General features: G+C 36.8%; 1 protein-coding gene across 1 annotated transcript in view; it reads right to left on the bottom strand.

The window, feature by feature from the left end:
- LIN7A (lin-7 homolog A, crumbs cell polarity complex component) overlaps window positions 1-18,478 on the bottom strand; it is a 120,904-nt gene that overhangs the window by 55,619 nt on the left and 46,807 nt on the right. The window lies entirely within an intron of this gene.

Below are 18,478 nucleotides of genomic sequence, written 5' to 3'. Positions count from 1 at the left end.
CAACCCTGCAGCTATAGTAAAAAAAATACTGCATTGTACATTTAACAATTTGTTAGGAAGATATATCTCATGTTAAGTGTTCTTAGTACAATATAATAACATTTTTAAAAACGAATAGAGTATGGGCATCTCTTGTACGTACAAGTGGAAATTCTTTCTTAAAGGTAACTAATGAAAGGCTTGTATTTTGGAACATATTAAAATGTTCCTTTGAGGCAAGAGCAACAGCAAACACTCACTTAAACTCCAAAATATATCTGGAGTTTAGTTTTCTGCAACTCTCAGCTGCATTTTTGTAAAATTTCACATTTTTTCAATGTAGAAAGATTTGTCCAATTATATACCAATTATACCTGTAAAAGGATTTGTTAAAGATTATTTACACAAATTTACAACGATCTTTCATTATTTTCATCTATATAAATCTCAAAAGCCAAAGTTACATTCCTAAGTTTAAGGACGTATTACTTCTAGCAACTGTATTTCTTTCTTTCTTGATAGGAAATCAGCTGACCTTGATCTAAGGTTCAAGATGACAAAGATGGCATGGCAAATAAGAGTCAGTTCACAAGGCTTGACCCTGTGCTCTCACTGCACCTGCACTGATCATCATACCCCCACACCCCCTTGTGCGTGGAACTTGCATAAGATTTTGTAAAAGTTGGTTCCATATCAGGGTCAGAAAAATAGAAGTAAAAGAAAAGAACCACTTTATTCCTGCAACAGAACACAGCAAAAATGATGGGGAGAAAATAATGGACTGTTTACATTTGCCATCTTAGGATGAAGGCATTTGAATTTCCTTGCTTTCAAAAATGATTGTTTTTATTTGCCAGGAAGTAAGCATGTGTTTTCATTAGGGATATTGTTGGGAGATCCCTACAAAGAAAAACATCTGCATCGTTATCACTACTGTCGGAAAAATTCCCTGGCACACAAAGCAGGAAATGCCACCCGTCTCAAGCAGCAGAGATGCTAACTCATTACACAGCCCAGACCTGAAAATGAACTAAACTTCATTTAACTTTCGGAAGTGATATGCCAGGTTTAATTATAGAATGTTAGAAGAAAGACACCAAAATGCAACTTTTTTTGTGTGAAAATATTTCATAAGACATTTCCTCTCTTGAAGAAAAAGTAGGTCAGTTTTATCAACATGGAAGATGAGGTGATTCGGAATGCATTATTATCCTGTCCTTTGGCGTGACAAAAATATGCCTTTGTATTGCCATATCCTTCAAATTAAATCCTGTAAAAATCTAAGTTTTGAAAGGGGAAGAAAAACTCAGAAAGTTCAATCAGGTTGAAGTGCGGCATTACTACCTGCCCTCAATCAGGTAAATGTCTTCAATTCAGACTGATGAAAACAATCCCTCTCTCAGCCACTAGTTATTCCTGTCACATTGCCCATTCATTTTTATCAGAATTATTGTCAGCATAACTCAGCATTAAAAGAAAAAAGCCTTTCGATTCCATGCTTATTTCTAAATCTACAGTGCCTACTATGTTATGTTCTTTCCCGCCTATGTAAATACATATTTTTAAAAGTCTTGTATTGAAAGAAAAAGATTGGGTAGTCACTTTTCTCATCTACCAAGGAAATTATATCTCTGTATTGCAATATTTTTAAAAATCTACACCGGTGTCACCAATGAAATGCAAAGCCTATTTATCGGTTAATTTACAAGGCTTTTATAAAAAAAAAATTGAGTGGATCTACACACTCAATGCAATCCCAATCAAAATTACACCAGCATTCTTCTCAGAGCTAGAACAAACAATCCCACAATTTGTATAGAACCACAAAAGACCACAAATGGCCAAAGTAATGTTGAAAAAGAAAACCAAAGCTGGAGGCATCACAATCCTAGACTTTAGCCTCTACTACAAAGCTGTCATGATCAAGACAGTATGGTATTGGCACAAAAACAGACACAGAGGCCAATGGAATAGAATAGAGAACTCATAATTTGACCCACAAATGTACGGCCAACAAATCTTTGACAAAGCAGGAAAGAATATCCAATAAAAAAGACAGTCTCTTTAGCAGGTGGTGCTGGGAGAACTGGACAACAACAAGCAGAAGAATGAAACTGGACCACTTTCTTATACCATACACAAAAATAAACTCAACATGGATAAAAGACCTAAATATGAGATGGAAAATCATCAAAACCCTAGAGGAGAAAGTAGGCAACAACCTCTTTGACCTCAGCTGCAGCAGCTTCTTACTCAACACATCTCCCTCTGAAGGCAAGAGACATAAAAGCAAAAATGAACCACTGGGATCTCATCAAGATAAAAAGCTTCTGCACAGCAAATGAGACAATCATAAAACTAAAAGGTAACGAATAGAATAGGAGAAGATATTTGCAAATGACATATTGGATAAAAGGTTAGTATCCAAAATCTACAAAGAACTTACCAAACTCCACACCCAAAAAACAAATAATCCAGTGAAGAAATGGGCAGAAGACATGAATAGCCAATTTTTTAAAGAAGACTTCCAGGTGGCCAATAGACACATGAAAAGATGCTCAACATTGCTCATCATCAGGGAAATACACATCAAAACCACATTGAGACATCACATCACACCAGTCAGAATGGCTAAAATTAACAACTCAGGAAACAACAGATGTTGATTAGGATGTAGAGAAATGGGAACCCTCTTGCACTGTTGGGAATGCAAACTGGTGCAGCCACTCTGGAAAAGAGTGTGAATGTTCCTCAAAAAATTAAAAAAAGAATTACCTTATGACCCAGCAATAGCATTACTAGGAATTTCTCCAAAGGATACAGGAGTGCTGATCCATAGAAACACATGTACCCCAGCGTTTATAGCAGTGCTTTCAACAATAGCCACATTATGGAAAGAGCCCAAATGTCCATCAACTGATGAATGGATAAAGATGTAGTTTATATATATAATGGAATACTACTTGGCAATGAGAAAGAATGAAATCTTGCCATTTGCAGCAACATGGATGGAGCTGGAGGGTATTATGCTAAGTGAAATATGTCAGTCAGAAAAAGAAAGAGAGAGAGATCATAAATTTCATTCATATGTGGAATTTGAGAAACTTAATAGAAGACCATGGTGGGATGGAAGGAGAAAAATAGTTTCAAACAGAAAGGGAGGCAAACCATGGGACTCTTAAGTACAGGGAACAAACAAGGTTGATGAGGGGGCAGAGCAGTGAGGGGAAAAATGGGTCATGGGCATTGAGGAGGGCACTTGTTGGGATGAGCAATGGGTATTGTATGCAAGAGATGAATCATGGAAACCCACTCCCGAAATCAAGAGTATGCAGTATACACTGTATGTTAGCTAACTTAATAATAAATTATATTAAATAAATCAACAAATAAATAATCCTCGAATCTTAAAAAAAAAAATAAAATAAAATAAAAATTGAATGGCCTATCCTGCTATTTAGTGAGATTAGGGATGTCTACTTACATAATACCTACCCAGCTTTTATGATCTTACTTGAAGACAAAGTAGCAAGTCAAGACTCTGGTCCAATAACTGAGCAGTGAAGAAAAGGAATGGAATCAATGATAGGTAGATGATACCAAGAGCATTTTTGCAAAAACTAGAAGTTTTTTCTGGAAGCCATCATGTTAGATTATGAGGTAGTGTTATCACAAACAAGGTCAAAGTTTAGGGTACCAAAACTTTCCATTCTTGGACTGAGGGAAATTCTCAGCAAGATCCTAAGTCCACTGCAGTGTTTTACAAGTGTGAGAAGAGATGCATGCTGCTGCTCTCTGGCTCTTACATAAGGAGACAACTGAAGGGTTATTGCTCTGAAATCTCTGCCCCGATGAGGTAGAAGACAGGAAGATCACCCCCTGAAAATAAGAGAAAGTATAGCCTTCTGGAGAGTAGAAAATGTTTCTTCTTGGTTGAGTCATAGAATTATTGCGATGATTCACAGTGAGCTGTTAGGTTTGTTGCCTTTGTCTCTCCATGGTGAAATGTAAGTCACTATGAACTATTTCTTAGATGGTTTCCTAAATTCAATATTATAATAATTATGGACTATGCAATGAGATAAGATATCAAAGGGACTTAATCTAGGACTCACCAGAGGTTTAAAAAGTGTATGTGTGTGTGAGAGAGAGAGAGAGAGAGATTAGGGGAGTTTTGTAACAGCTGACAAGGATAATGAATCTTCCTTTCTTGAAATTATATATAATAGAAGCCAATATTTGTTTCTGTTTTGTGGATATTCTTCAAGGACTAAATTTAATAAAGATGGAAGGGTTCTCTCACCTTTAATTATTTTACATAAATTAAACTTCAGGTTATTAAATAGATATGAGGCTGTATAAAAGGAAATAGTGAGTAAGACTACTCTACAAAGAGTAGTAGGTACTTGATTACATTTGAATATGGTTCAATTAAATTGCTAAGTAACTGACTTAAAGCCCCTCTTGAAAACTATGAAAGCATTTCTGACAATTATACTCTTCTTAATATTGTTTCTGTTTTCTTATTCAGTGTGTAGCTACTCATATCATACAAATAATTTTGTTGTTGTTGCTGTTTGTTTGAATTCTGTCATTTCAGTTGGAAGCACTCAGATGGAAATAACAAAAGATATACTTCAAAATGGCTCAAACCAGATAGTTTCCAAATGTTGCTACATCATGGAATTACCTGGGGATCCTTAAAATATACTGATATCTGGCTCCCACCGAACATTCTGGTCTAATTGCAGTGGGGTGAGAACTGGGCATTGGGAGTTTTCAAATCTTTCCCAGTGATTCCCATATGCAGCAAAGTTTGGGAAATACTGGCTCAAACACTGAAGAAAGTTCAAGATGAGAAGAATCTAGAGAATTAGTTCAAAGGACTTACAGTTTTCATCAGAGACCCTGGTGTTAATTCCTCTGCATTGTTCTGAATGTCAGCCTTGTCTTTGGAGGCATCTTCTCCTTGCAATCCTCCAAAGGCTATCATCGTTCCAAAAATCACAACCAGACAGGACAATATTCAGTGGAAAAGAGGTAATCATCTATTCCTGTGTCTCTTTTTAATAGCTATGATATATTCCTCAGAAACTTGTCATTGGACTTCCACTCATGGCACATTAACTAGATCAAGGTCACTTCCCCACCCTGCTAAACTAATCATTCACAAGGGGAATGGTACCCTGGCATCTGCCTTACATTAAGCCAATCAGATTTACCCTCCTAGCTGAAAGAGTAAATACGCCCTTCCCTGATTATGCTGGGAGGTGTCGGTATCTAAATAAAATCATATTTCTGGCAGTTGAAGAGAAGTGAGGGAAGCTGTTTGGTAGAAAACCTGGAGTGCCTGCTCTATCTCTTTCTTCCATATTCTACCCCATCACTTGGATAGGTTTCCTCTTGTGTAAGACTTCCATTTTTTCTTACATTTTTCTTTGCTTCATAAAAATGAGAAATTATGAACATGGCAGGGCTCAGAGGAATATCAACTGGAAACAATCCCATTGTTTTTTCTTTTAATGTTTATTTACTTATTTTTGAGAGAGAGAGAGAGAGAGAGCACGCACAAGCAGGGGAGAGAGAGAATCTCAAGAGCCTGGCACTGGGCTTGATCCCATGAACTGTGAGATCATGACCTGAGAAACAATCAAGAATTGGATGCTAAACCGAGCCACCCAGGCGCCCCCAAACAGTCCCCTTCATAAAGCAAGTCCTTGGTGGTACAGTCTTATTATAGTATTTTCCAGGGTTTTTCAATCTTCATTTTGTTAGTATTTGCAATCCATTCCCTTCAGACCCAGAAATGTGTAAAAAAAAAAACAGTGTGCCGCATGTGTTTCACACTGCCAATTTAACATATTAGTAGAACTTCAATTTGCATTCAAGTATACTTCGGATATACAGTCCACACAAACATACTTCTCCCTGAAGTGTTACTATATTGACAGCAGAGCAAAGGAAAATCTGGAAGCAGCTCTTCTGGGCCTCCTGTAGGGAAATAATGGATGGTTAGCAACTTGACTGCCCCTTGGTAGCATTTCTTCTCGTGGTAATGCTGAAGTTGCCTCCCGCAAGAGTGTGATAGTAATTATGGGGGCCCGTCTGTAGCAGCGAGGCAGTCACTCACAGAGTTCTTCCAACATGCCAGTGTTGGCCTCCTCAAGGATACAGAGACATCAGCCCTGCCGGTAAGAGAGGAAAGAACCTGACAGGACGTATGCCTTTCTCCACAGCTGTGTGTTATTTGTCTTTTAGGTCAAGCTTGCAGGAACTAATTAATTCAGAAATCAGGAAGTGGCTACTATCTCATTTAACTGTCCCCTGACAAGATAAATCAGAAATACTACCGGCCAACATATTACTCAGCTTTAATTAATGAAGTGAGCATATACAACCTATTGGATAAGATCACTGGAGGCCAGAACTTGCCTCTTGGCTGGTATCACAAGCGGGTTCCTATCAATTATTAATCACTATCAGGTAGCAGGATGGGCTCAACTTTGAGAAAACCCTAGAGCAGACACTGTTCTCCAGTGTCAAAACCCAGACCCACTGCATCGCAACTGCTCTGCATTTGACACTTAAGTAATGTCGATAAGGATGTGATACCTAATTTATACAATGATATGACTGCCATCAAAAAGCCGCAAGGAGAAGCACAAGGCGAAGAAGGTAAGGTGGACTGAGTTTTAAATCAGGTGCAGAAAAGTCATTGGCATTTAACAATTTAAGCCAAAGTATCTTAAACTTTATTTTAAAATGTCATGTTGTGTATGAGACAAATGAGCAAAAGCCTATGAAGTTCAACTGAAGGCTTCGTGGGAACTCACTTTGGTATTTGAGATGCATATGTTTTCTGGTCACACATGAAGAAAGCATCTGAATATGAATTAGAGAATTCCTCCGTGAGGAGAATTCTGTGGGCAAGTCTGTCCCTTCGAGTCAATTCGAACTGCTTGGGGAGATTGTTGAGTTGGGCGGGTGTGGACTCATTCAGGCACAGGGTGTTACACTCCATCAAAGCACTGAAGGATGAGCTTGGCAAAGATTCCCCAGAGGTTTGGGCTGAAAACCACGTCTGTTGGAACCCTCTGTTTTTTAAAATCACATCTCAGGTGTCCTTAGAATAGACATATTCTTAATTTAAAGACTTCTGGAAATCATTTCACTGAATAACATGTATTTTGGAAGATTCTAAGTGGGTGGCCATATAATAGTATATGTATTGTTAGAAATTTAGATGACTATATAACTGTTAAAAGCATAACTCAACTGAATTATGCCTAAGTCCACATATATATGTATATATGTATGTATATATGATATATATTATAAATAGTTTTATACATTCAAATTAATCATTAAGGAAAATCTCCTTTACTCTTTTTTTTAGTTGCCAATAAGTACACAATACGAAATATATATATAACATATATATAATATATAGCATATATATATTATATATACTGCATATTGTCTTCTTTTAGTCTGAGAGAAGCCCACACTTGAAAGCTCTCAAATTTACCCCATGGGGCACTGAGTGGGCATGAATTACATAACAGCGTTGCATGTAAACCAATCATGCAAAACTTAAAATAATAGAATCAGATATTTTCTTTTTTTTAAATGTTTATTTAGTTTTGAGAGAGAGAGAGAGAAAGAGGTGCAGAGAGAGAGGGAGATGCAGAATCTGAAGCAGGCTCCAGGCTCTGAGGTGTCAGCACAGAGTCCAACGCAGGGCTCGAACCCATAGACCCTGAGATCATGACCTGAGCTGAAGTCAGCCACTTAATCAACTGAACCACCCAGGCGCCCCTAGAATCCGATGTTTTCAGTAATCATTTCTCATGAACTCTGGTGTTTATAGAGAGGTAACCAGTATGAGAAAAGTTAAAGGATGTAAGAATGCTTAAATTAGGGAGAGGCAGCTTGCTGGTTGCAAGGCTCTGAGAACTTCTGCTAACTTTTAATAGGTTCAATATCTCTCTCAGAATCTCAGTGGACAAAGTATTAGCATTATATTGTAAATGGACACAATGACAAGGAATATGTTATGGAAAATCCAGTCTCGTACTTAGCACAATTGGTGCCTCTGTGCATGTTAGAATAAGCTGGCGCTTCTTCAAGACACAGCCATCTGCCAGGAAATTGCAATAATAAATATTCAAATCTGGGATGACCACAGAAATGAATGTTGTCCTTAAGGCATGCAGTGCACAGTCTTACTTGGTACCCTTGAGAAGTTCCAGAGAAATAACTAATAAGTAGACTCTCCTCTTCATTAGAAACAAAGGGGACTCCTGCCAGGCCCGGTGATCAGACTGATGCTACACACAAGTACAGGACAAGTCCCAGGCACAGGATGGGGCCGCAGCAGCCGATGTGAAGTTCATGAAGCAGGGGGCAGGGCAAGTAGAGAGGACTGAAGAAGCGTTCCAGACATACACTAAATTACAATTGGCATCACAAGCACCTACTAGGTGTTTGGTGCCGGTCTGTGGCTTGTGCCCCTGTCTGTGGACCGGCACAGACAGGAAGAGATCACAAAAGAAGATAAAGTCTCCCATGTCTAGAGATTATAAACAGGAGAAATCTGGCTGAGCCAGGACTACGGCCAGACTATGTAGAGGAGAGTAGTCCTTTCACCAGGAGTTCCTCTACGTGCCAGCTACACACAGGAAAGGAGTATGTCTCATTTTTGTTGCACTATCATGAGTACCTTCAGATTCACGGATCTGGGGGCTAATTTACCACTACGCATGAACACTGTAAATGTGATGTGTTTGTATTATTTTTAGCCACAAACAAAGATTCTAAGGAATTATTTGTACACCTTAGGAAAGGTCAATGGAATGTTCTGCTGTAAATGGAAAAAGCATTCACGTAGAAATGATCTAAGCCCCGAGGTCACAAAACTAGTGACTGCTACATTTTTAAAAGAACCAATACTGCAGTGAAAATTAAGAAATCTTCAGTTGAAAACAGAGGCGGGGGTGGGGCAGGGAGGAATGTATCCTCTCATTCAGCTTCTGACCTCTTCCAGACACATGAGAGGGTAAATGCAGTGGGATGAGAGGAGGTAAAGAGAATGTATCAGTGTTTACTCGGTTTTGAGAGGCTCAGCGAAAGGGAAGCTAATAGAAAAGAGTGAGGAAACAGGAAATGTCCCCCACAACACACAACACACAATGAATTTATTTTCTAAATAACCTGCTATATTAAAATAAAATTATGTATATTGAATTGCAGTGTCTGGAACAAGATCTCTAAAAAATCATTTCTATATTAGCAAAGCAAGTCAACAAGCCTAATTACAACTCATCTGCTTTTAAATCCAACGAAATAGTTTTCTATATTCAAATTAGTCATTGAGGAAAACTCTCCTTTTATTCTTTTTTAGCTGCCAATACGTACATCAATACCAAATGCACTGAAACATATAGTTCAATAAGCATATGGTTTTCTAACAATTTTAAATATTACTTTCCTAAAAGAAAATCATGTTTGTAAACATCTAAATATTTGATAGTGAATAAGCAAAATAGCCTGATAGATGATTAAGTTGTAAATATTTTGCTTGTAAACACGTTTAATTAAGCACCCATTGTAAAACATTTTTCAAAATTAAACGTAAGTATCTAATGGTCATAAACTTTCTGAAGTCTTATAATAAATTAACAAACATAAATATTTTCATCACTAGGAATTCAATGAAAAAGTGTCATTTTATCTTCTACAGATTTGAAATATTTTAAGGAAACGAAAATATTTTATGAAATATAATCATATTAGGCTTTATTCCTTTTTCTCACTAGTAGATCATTATAACTAACTAAACTAAAAATAAAAAAATTTTCTTTTTACTAAGCTTTTCTGGGTCCAATTTTCATTATATAGAAATTCAAGTTAAGGAAAATTCATTTATATATTCACATGTTTAAAGGTGTGGCTACTTTAGTCTGTCTTTCTGCTGGGCAATGCAAATATTATAAGGCCATAATTATACTAATAAACAATGTCATTAAAATCAATTTTAATCCCATGATGATTAAATCAACATGGACTCTACTACCCAAGTTTGCCCTTTCTAAGATGAAAATATGAATATTGAGTATGACTCAGTGGCTGTATTATTTTCCATCACTAAGTCGTGGAGATCTTAAAAATTCCTCCTTTGGCTAGTAGTAATGTGCCAAAATTAGTTAAGGCAAATGAACATTCTAAATGAATCTCTTCCTTCTAACTATTGTTTGAGTAATTGCCTATGCTTGACAAGGTATTTTGCATGAAATATCAACAATGTGATTTGAATCATATAATTACAAACTCTTCAACCATAGTAACTAATAAATTATTGTCCTCTCATGGGACTATCTTCAGACACTGAAAATATTTATTATTGAGAAGTTCTACCGAACTATTATGTCGCCTTTATAATTGTCTAAAAAACCTCAAATTTCTCCAATGTTCTGATTTGGCTATTTTGATTTCTTTTTGAAATATAATTGACATGCAATTCTTTGTCATATCTGGAGAAAGGACATATTTTTTTACCTTGTTTGGGAAAGTCTAATTTACTTAGCCAACATCTTGCAATCCTAGTTCTCTCATAGTGATAGTTGGCTTGTCTCTATCCTGGACCCAGAAATAATTACTATCCCAACTGTTGAGGAAATGGAATGATTTTCAAAGAAATTTTAATAGAATCCAGTTATAATTCACTTTCTGAAACAAGGAGCAAAATCTATCTGGTAGGTAAGCAAGTGATTATAAAAGAAATTTAACAGAATATCCTTTCAAATAGAAACTCAGGGAACACCTGGGTGGCTCAGTCAGTTAAGCGTCTGACTTCAGCTCCGGTCATGATCTCACGGTTCATGGGTTCGAGCCCCACATCAGGCTCTGTGCTGACAGCTAGCTCAGAGCTGGAGCCTGTCTCCCTCTCTTTCTATCCCTCCCCTGTTCATGCTGTCTCTCTCTCTCTCTCTCAAAAATAAATAAAACATTAAAAAAAGAAGAAACTCAGGAGGTAGGATTCTTTAATTTCTTTAATTTTGCTATACTGCCAGTCACCTTTCCCACATTGACTCCATGGGTTTATATTCCTCTGAATGATTAGCCATGAGTATTCTTTAGAAAGATGTGTGTGGCACTGTCATCCTTGATATGCCTGCATGCCTGTATTGATATCTCCAAGTGGATAGGCGCTGAGAATTGTTTACGAAGGTGTGCGCAAAACAAGATGTCAACAAAATCAGTGAGAGGGAAATTATCCATTCCACTGTGTGTTCCAGAAGGAATAATTTCCCTTTCCTTTCTTGACCTTAAATAGCGAGGGACTTTATTGCATTTAACATGGAAAATACACATCTGTTCACTGTCATCAAGGTAATGCTTCTGTTGTTTATTCAGACCTCTATGAATGCCCTGTCACATGTCTCTAGTCACTGGCCCCATCCTTCCAGAGAAGCACGACCGAGGAGAAGAGAATGTATCTTTTTGGTCACTTGTTGTTGCTTGGTTTGTTCCTTGTTTATTTTTTTATGTTTGCTTATATCTTTGCACAGCCCCTGAAAAACTTGGAAAGATGCTTTTCAAAGCGATTACTGTCTCTTACCGATGAGCTGTGAGGGTACCTCTAGGTGCTAGCAAATGGGAAATGAACTGTCAAGTAATTCTGGGCAGGACCTTAGGCAGTCAGACGAATCTGGAATACACTATTACTGACCTATAGGAAACAGCATGGAAAAGATGCAGTTCAAAAGGTTTCTAAGTATCAGGTTTAATAAATATTTGGCATCTCTTATATAATCAAGAGGTAGACATGAGGAAAACCAAGCAGTCTGGACGACAAGATTACCTGTAATAGATTTTTCCTTTTCTGGGAGAGCAGGCATTCTCCCTAAAATATTTATCTGTTGAAAATGGATTCACTGCCTCTAGTGCTAACATAGTAAGAAAAGGACTAAACGCTTATTTGAATTGACATGCATCTTTGTGAGAGATCCTGAAACACATCTGCAAAAGTCTGATCTTAAAAATACTAAATTATTTCAGCGGGGAATTTTCTGGAACTATCATAACGCTTTTGGTGACAGAATGCCAATTATACAATGATTAGTACTAAAACTTTTACATTGCCTCCTAGAAATTTGGATTACAAACATATGAGCGGATATATTACTAAGCCACAATGCACTGCTTTGTGTTAAATGAGGCAAAGAAAGAACTAGAAGGCAAAAATTTTAAAGAATGCTGTTGGTACACATGGAACATTGATTTGAATAGAGATTACAGAAATGGAACCATGATGTGATTTTCCAATTATTTTGGCTCATTACTGATAGGTAGTGAAATAATGTTTCATTGTTTCCACATTTCAGAATTCTGTTTTTGCCACTGTTCATACCAAGTAGAATTAGAACTGGACTAGCATTTAGGAAACTTTGCTCTGTTACTAGCTCAGGCACTAACTAACTTGAAAGACAACATTCCAGATCTATATTCTCAGCTGTAAAATTAAAAAGCTATAATAGCTTAAGACTCCAAATGGATCCATTTTAGAGAGTTTACCAACCACTTGCATTTATTTATTTATTTATTAGGTTTATTTATTATTTTGAGAGAGAGAGAGAGAGAGTGTGGGGGGGAGGAGCAGAGAGCAAGGGAGACACAGATCTGAAGCTGGCTCCAGGCTCTGAACTGTCAGCACAAAGCCTGACGTGGGGCTTGAACTCCCAGACCAAGAGATCATGACGTGAGCTGAAGTTGGACGTTTAACTGACTAACCCACCCAGGGGCCCCACCACTTGCATTTAAAAAAATTTTGCATATACATATTTCTTGAAAAATGATCCATAATTTAATAAGATTCACAATCATGAGATTCACAAAGAAGTGTATGACTCTTCTAAGTCTAAGAATTACCCAATGATGGGCTTTCTAAGGTTCCTTCCTAACCTTATACACCTTACTAAATTTTATGTCAAACACAATAGTTATGCATTCACGACATGAAAACAAATCATATTTGCACACCCATACCAATGTATACATTTATGCAAATACATTAAAAACCTTGACATTTTTATGTTAACTACAGGTCAATTTTTATAGTTGGAAAGAATATTTAAATGTACATAACATTTTAGGTATGATAGCTGACCACCTTGCAAGGTTGGAAGCCATTTTAATGTAAGTAAAAATCTTATTCTAAACTAGCAGTGTTACGACATCTGTCTGGGATCTGTATGAGGTCAGAATCTTATCTGAAAATCAAGGCCTATGAAAGTCAAATATATGTTTGTCTACTAATAAAAAGGTCATCGTCATGAATTTGTTCATGCATCCAACAAATATTTATTAAATGCTCATTATTTGGCAGACACTGTGATAGGTGCTAATTTTCTGTGATAACTGAAACATTCTCTGTCGTCAGCTGAGTAAGATAAATGACTGTACTTAAAACCTTAATTAACCTTGATGAAGGAAACTGAGAGGACCCACAAATCATGAATGTGAAACTATTCAGTTTGAAAACATTAAACTATGTTATTTTTTTCTTCCCTCATCATACCTCCAGTGCAAAAAACAGAATTGGATTATCATAATAATTTTTAGCTTATGACACATACTTATTGCTTACTGATGCATGAAAGGTTTGCTTTCATTAATTTACCTTCACACAAACACACACATACACACGCACGCAATAAGCCTTCATAAATCTTCTAATAAAAGTGATGATTAAACCTATGCCCCCCCATACTCATTGCCTTGAGTCTCCCAACTAAGTAGGCCATTAATGAAGGACAGAGAAATTGATGAGCTAATCAGAAACCCAGAAATAGATCCATATATATATATATATATATTACTTTGGCAAGCGACAGAGAAAATTATGGATTATTCAACAAATTAAGCAAGAAATAGTTACCCTTATAGATAAAAGACAAGATCAGATCCCTCCCTCACACTACAAACCAAAAAATCAACTTCAGATGGATTAAGAACATAAATTTCAAAAATAAGAATTTTACTTTTAGTAGAAAATATAGATGAATATCTTTTAGACATTTCTTAAGTAAAATACCCCCAAAAAGCCTGGATTATTCAGAAGATAATCAATGAAGGGCACCTGAGTGGCTCAGTCAGTTAAGAATCTGACATTTGGTTTGGGCTCTGGTCCTGACCTCAAGGTTTGTGAGTTGGAGCCTCACATTGAGCTCAATGATTGGGATTCTTGCTCTCACTCTCTCTGCTGCTACCCTACTCATGCTCTCTCTCATAAATAAACTTAAAAAAACAAATTAATTAATTAAACAAAAGATAATCAATGTGAATATTTAAAATTAAGAACTGTATGTAGAAAGCCATCTTGAGAGATATCTGGGTGACTGTTAGTTTAGTGCCCAACTTCAGCTCAGGTCATAGTCTCACAGTTTATGGGTTTGAGCCCTGCGTTGGGCTCTGTGCAGACAGCTCAAAGCCTGGAGCCGGCTTTGGATTATCTGTGTCTTCCTCTCTCTCTGCCCCTCCCCCTCTTGTGCTCAGTCTCTCTGTCTCTCTCAAGGATAAATAAACATAACAAAAAGTATAAAAATCCCTCAACATTAAAAAAAGTAAAAATAAAAAAATAAAGTCATCTTGAAGACAAATTCTAATGTAGGAGATACAATGTAGAACTACATATACCATGAGTAAAAAGTTAATAACAGGAATATATTGAAAAAATTTAAAAATACATAAGCACAAATCAGTAAAAAAAAATACACAAACAGATTTTTCACAGAAAAAGAAACATCCATTGCCAGTAATTACAAGAAGGATATGCAACAATTTAGTGACCAATTAAATGCAAATGATGACTGCAAGGAAATATTGTCTTAGTATATTCAATTGATATAAGTGTTTGTTTTTGAGAGAGAGAGAGAATGTGAGTAGGGGAGGGGCAGAGAGAGAGGGAGACAGAAGATCCCAAGGGAGCTCTATACTGACCTTGGAGAGCCCAACAGGGGCTCTACCTCACAAACCCTGAGCCAAAGTCAAAAGGTTAAATGACTGAGTCACCCAGGAGACCCACAACTGTTAGAAGTTTAAATGTCTCCTGTGACAATGCTGGAGGTAATGTGGATAACACAACTTCTGTATTGCTTACTGAGGCATACACTGGAGCAACTAAGTCTAAAAATTGTTTGGCATTATCTCTTAAAGTTGAATATTTTTTTTGCTTTATGATCCAGAAACTCCACATCTAGATATGTACCCCAAAGAAGTCTTGGTCATGTGACATGAAATGCATGCATGTTCATAGCAGCACTTGGAAACAATGTAAATGCTCATCAATGAGAGTGAATTAATAAATAGTGGTACATTTGGACAATGGGATATCACACAGCCGTCAAAACAAATGAACTACAGCAACAAAATAAAGTATGACTGAATCTTAGGAGTATGATATTAAGTGAAAAAGGACAGCCCCAAAGATTACAGCATCATGATCCCTTGTTAAAACATTTTAAACAAATACAATTAAAATATATACATTTTGAGGAAAATACACAAGCACTCAGACTATATAAAAACAAAGAAATGATTAATACTAAAATGTAGTGGTCAGTGTTCTGCCTTAAATCTTGTATGAAAGAACAAAGGAAGGAAGGAGGGATAGAACGGAGGGAGGGAGGAAAGTAGTAATCACTCTACATATATTTGAATTATAAGTGATACCAATTCCATTTCCTTTTCTATGTGCAAATCATACTCGGGAATAACAGCAAGCTGGTTAAAATAACAATTTATGGGGATCCTGGGTGGCCCTGTCGATTAATGTCCTACTTCAGGCTCAGGTCATTATCTCACTGTCTGTGGGTTCAAGCCACGGGTCCAGCTTGTGCTGACAGCTCAGAACCTGGAGCCTGCTTCAGATTCTGTGTCTCCCTCTCTCTCTGTTCTTTCCTTGCCTCTCTCAAAAATAAGAATAAAAAAAAATTTTTTTAATGACAATTCGTAACTTAACATTCACTTTAGGTGGCTTGTACACTTGGACTTATCTACACATATGTTGCCAATACTGAGGCAATAAAAGGTTAAATGACTTGTACACTGAAATAAAAACTGTCATCCATAATGCCATAAATAGAAGTTCTGATTTCCAGTCTTATGATCTCAGCAGAAGGCAGGATGTTCACTTTATCTGACTGATATACAATACAACTTCTTGGAAGACTCTGTTATTTTGAACTACTATGTAAGCACATGTAATTACAAGCTTCTGGAAATATGTACTGTTTATTTTACCATTTGTTACAGCAAATAGAAAGCCCGAGCTGAGTATCTACCCAACAGGGATGCTAACAGCCTTCAGAGTCACTATAGACTGTGAGGGTCTGTTTAGATATCTTTAAGATCAACGACCCATTAGTGCAATTATATTCTAAGATGGTTTCTGACACACAGACCCTGTTCTTGCTACCAGAAAGTGACATGTTGATGTTACAAACACTCCTCACATTGTTACAAATGTTTCTTTTCTGAGAAAGCTGCAGAAATAAAGCTTAGTTTAAAAATTCTGTGTCTAGTGAATTCGTCATTGTTTTTGCAACTTCCTGTGATAAAATTATAGATTATATTTTCTGAAAACCTCAATAAAATGAGTATTTACTTCTCCCATCATATTTATCACTTTAAACATCTTTATAGTATCTGTCTTCCCTACCCATTCCTACCTAGTCTTACATAGTCACATATTCCTACGATGCACAAATGCTGAGCCTGATGTAATTCCATGTCATTTATCTGAAGAAAAACATGGGTTACTTGCTATGTAACTACAGATTCACAGAATTGGGAGGATCTTAGAGATGGAGACCAACTGGTCAAGTAGTGTATCTCAGCTGATACCAGAGTCCTTTTTTAAGGAGTAGTCTTCATATTCTGAAAGGTGAGATGGTAGGATATATCACGGGTCTTTTTGAGAATCTGCTGAAGTCACTGTGTTATCCCAAGAAAAATACGCTTGTGTGTAAATGCTCATGCTGTCTTTTTGCCTTTGACATTGAGTTATTTTATTTATTACAGAAGATTATTTTATTTATTACAGAAGATTACGTGCCTTGTTTGGTAAAAATTAATGGCGGTTTATGAAAAAAAAATCCAGATTAAGCAAATCACATTAAGAAAAAGAAAACTTTTGTCTGCTTGAAATAAACTTCACCGAGAAGGCTGTTTGGTGCAGAAGAAGCCAAAATTTGGAGTGATCTTTCACAAGGAAATGTCATTCTTAGTATGCAATCAATTTTGAGTCTATTTTAATGTCAGCAAGGGCTCAAAGCTGCGGCTCATACCACTTTCAAAAGCAAAGAGAGTTACATTCTCTCAGAGCAGAACAGACTTCTGTCAAGACACCTGCGCTTTCTTCAAGACACTTCAAGTTGAATTTAGATCCTACCAAATCCTTTGTCCTCGAGGCACATGAAGTTATTTTGGCATCAACAATGAGGCCTCTGTCAGCAAAGAAAGACATTTGAAACCTTTTTTCAATTGTAAATCATTTAAGCGGAAGTAACCTTTGAAAGAGTTTTGCAAGTCTTTCCAGTTGTAGTTCTTCTCCAAGGTTAAACTGACAAGGCTTTCTCATTTTTGACTCCCTTTGACCTCACAGGTATCCCTCCTCTAGCTCTGGAAAGGTCACAAGGTTTCAGCTGTAGTTTCTCCTTCCAAAATGGTGGCTTATTTCTAGCAGTCATACAGGATCAGTGAATCAGGAATCTGATGACTAGCTTCCTTCTATGACCACCTTAGACTTTACAAGAAAGTCTAGCCACAAATGAACCTCTCTTGTCAAACTGTTCTAAGATACAGCGAAAAAAAAAAAAAAATAAATAAATCAGATACTTAGAAAGCAAATAAATAAATAAAGTGAAATTTCTGACCCAAGTTCAACCAATTGCATTAATTAACATGGATCTTCTGGAAAGCCAAAAACAAACCCAAAAAGACAAAAATAAAACAAAACGCCAAAACAACTTTTGACGGTGAATAGAACACAGTTTGCTCTATTTCAAAATAAAAACTTAAGTATACGTTCCAAGCTATGGCTGTGAAATTACTGGACCTCTTTCCACAGAGCAGGCAAGGCATCTTTTGGGATAATTGTCAGACTGTTTGACACTAATGCATGCTGATGTTGAAAAGTAATAAATCTCCGTAAAAGTAAAAGCTCTGTCTTCTCTACCAAAATAATCAAGCTGGATGTTGGACCGAGAAACTCCATATGCACTCCACATGTACACAGAATATGAAGAGTTTTCCTCCATTAGGAGTTTTGCGAAACAAAGAAACTTTTTACTCTTGGAACAACTTGGTCTTTAAAGTCTCTATGAGGTAACACACACACCCACAGGCACGCACAACGCACACACACACACTCAAAGCATGCACACGTGCACACACAGACTTCAATAGGACCATGAGCATTCACATGACAGACAAAAAT

Source organism: Suricata suricatta, chromosome 10, assembly GCF_006229205.1.
Source record: "Suricata suricatta isolate VVHF042 chromosome 10, meerkat_22Aug2017_6uvM2_HiC, whole genome shotgun sequence".
Taxonomy (NCBI): Eukaryota; Metazoa; Chordata; class Mammalia; order Carnivora; family Herpestidae; genus Suricata; species Suricata suricatta.
This window is presented reverse-complemented; position numbering and strand designations above follow the sequence as displayed.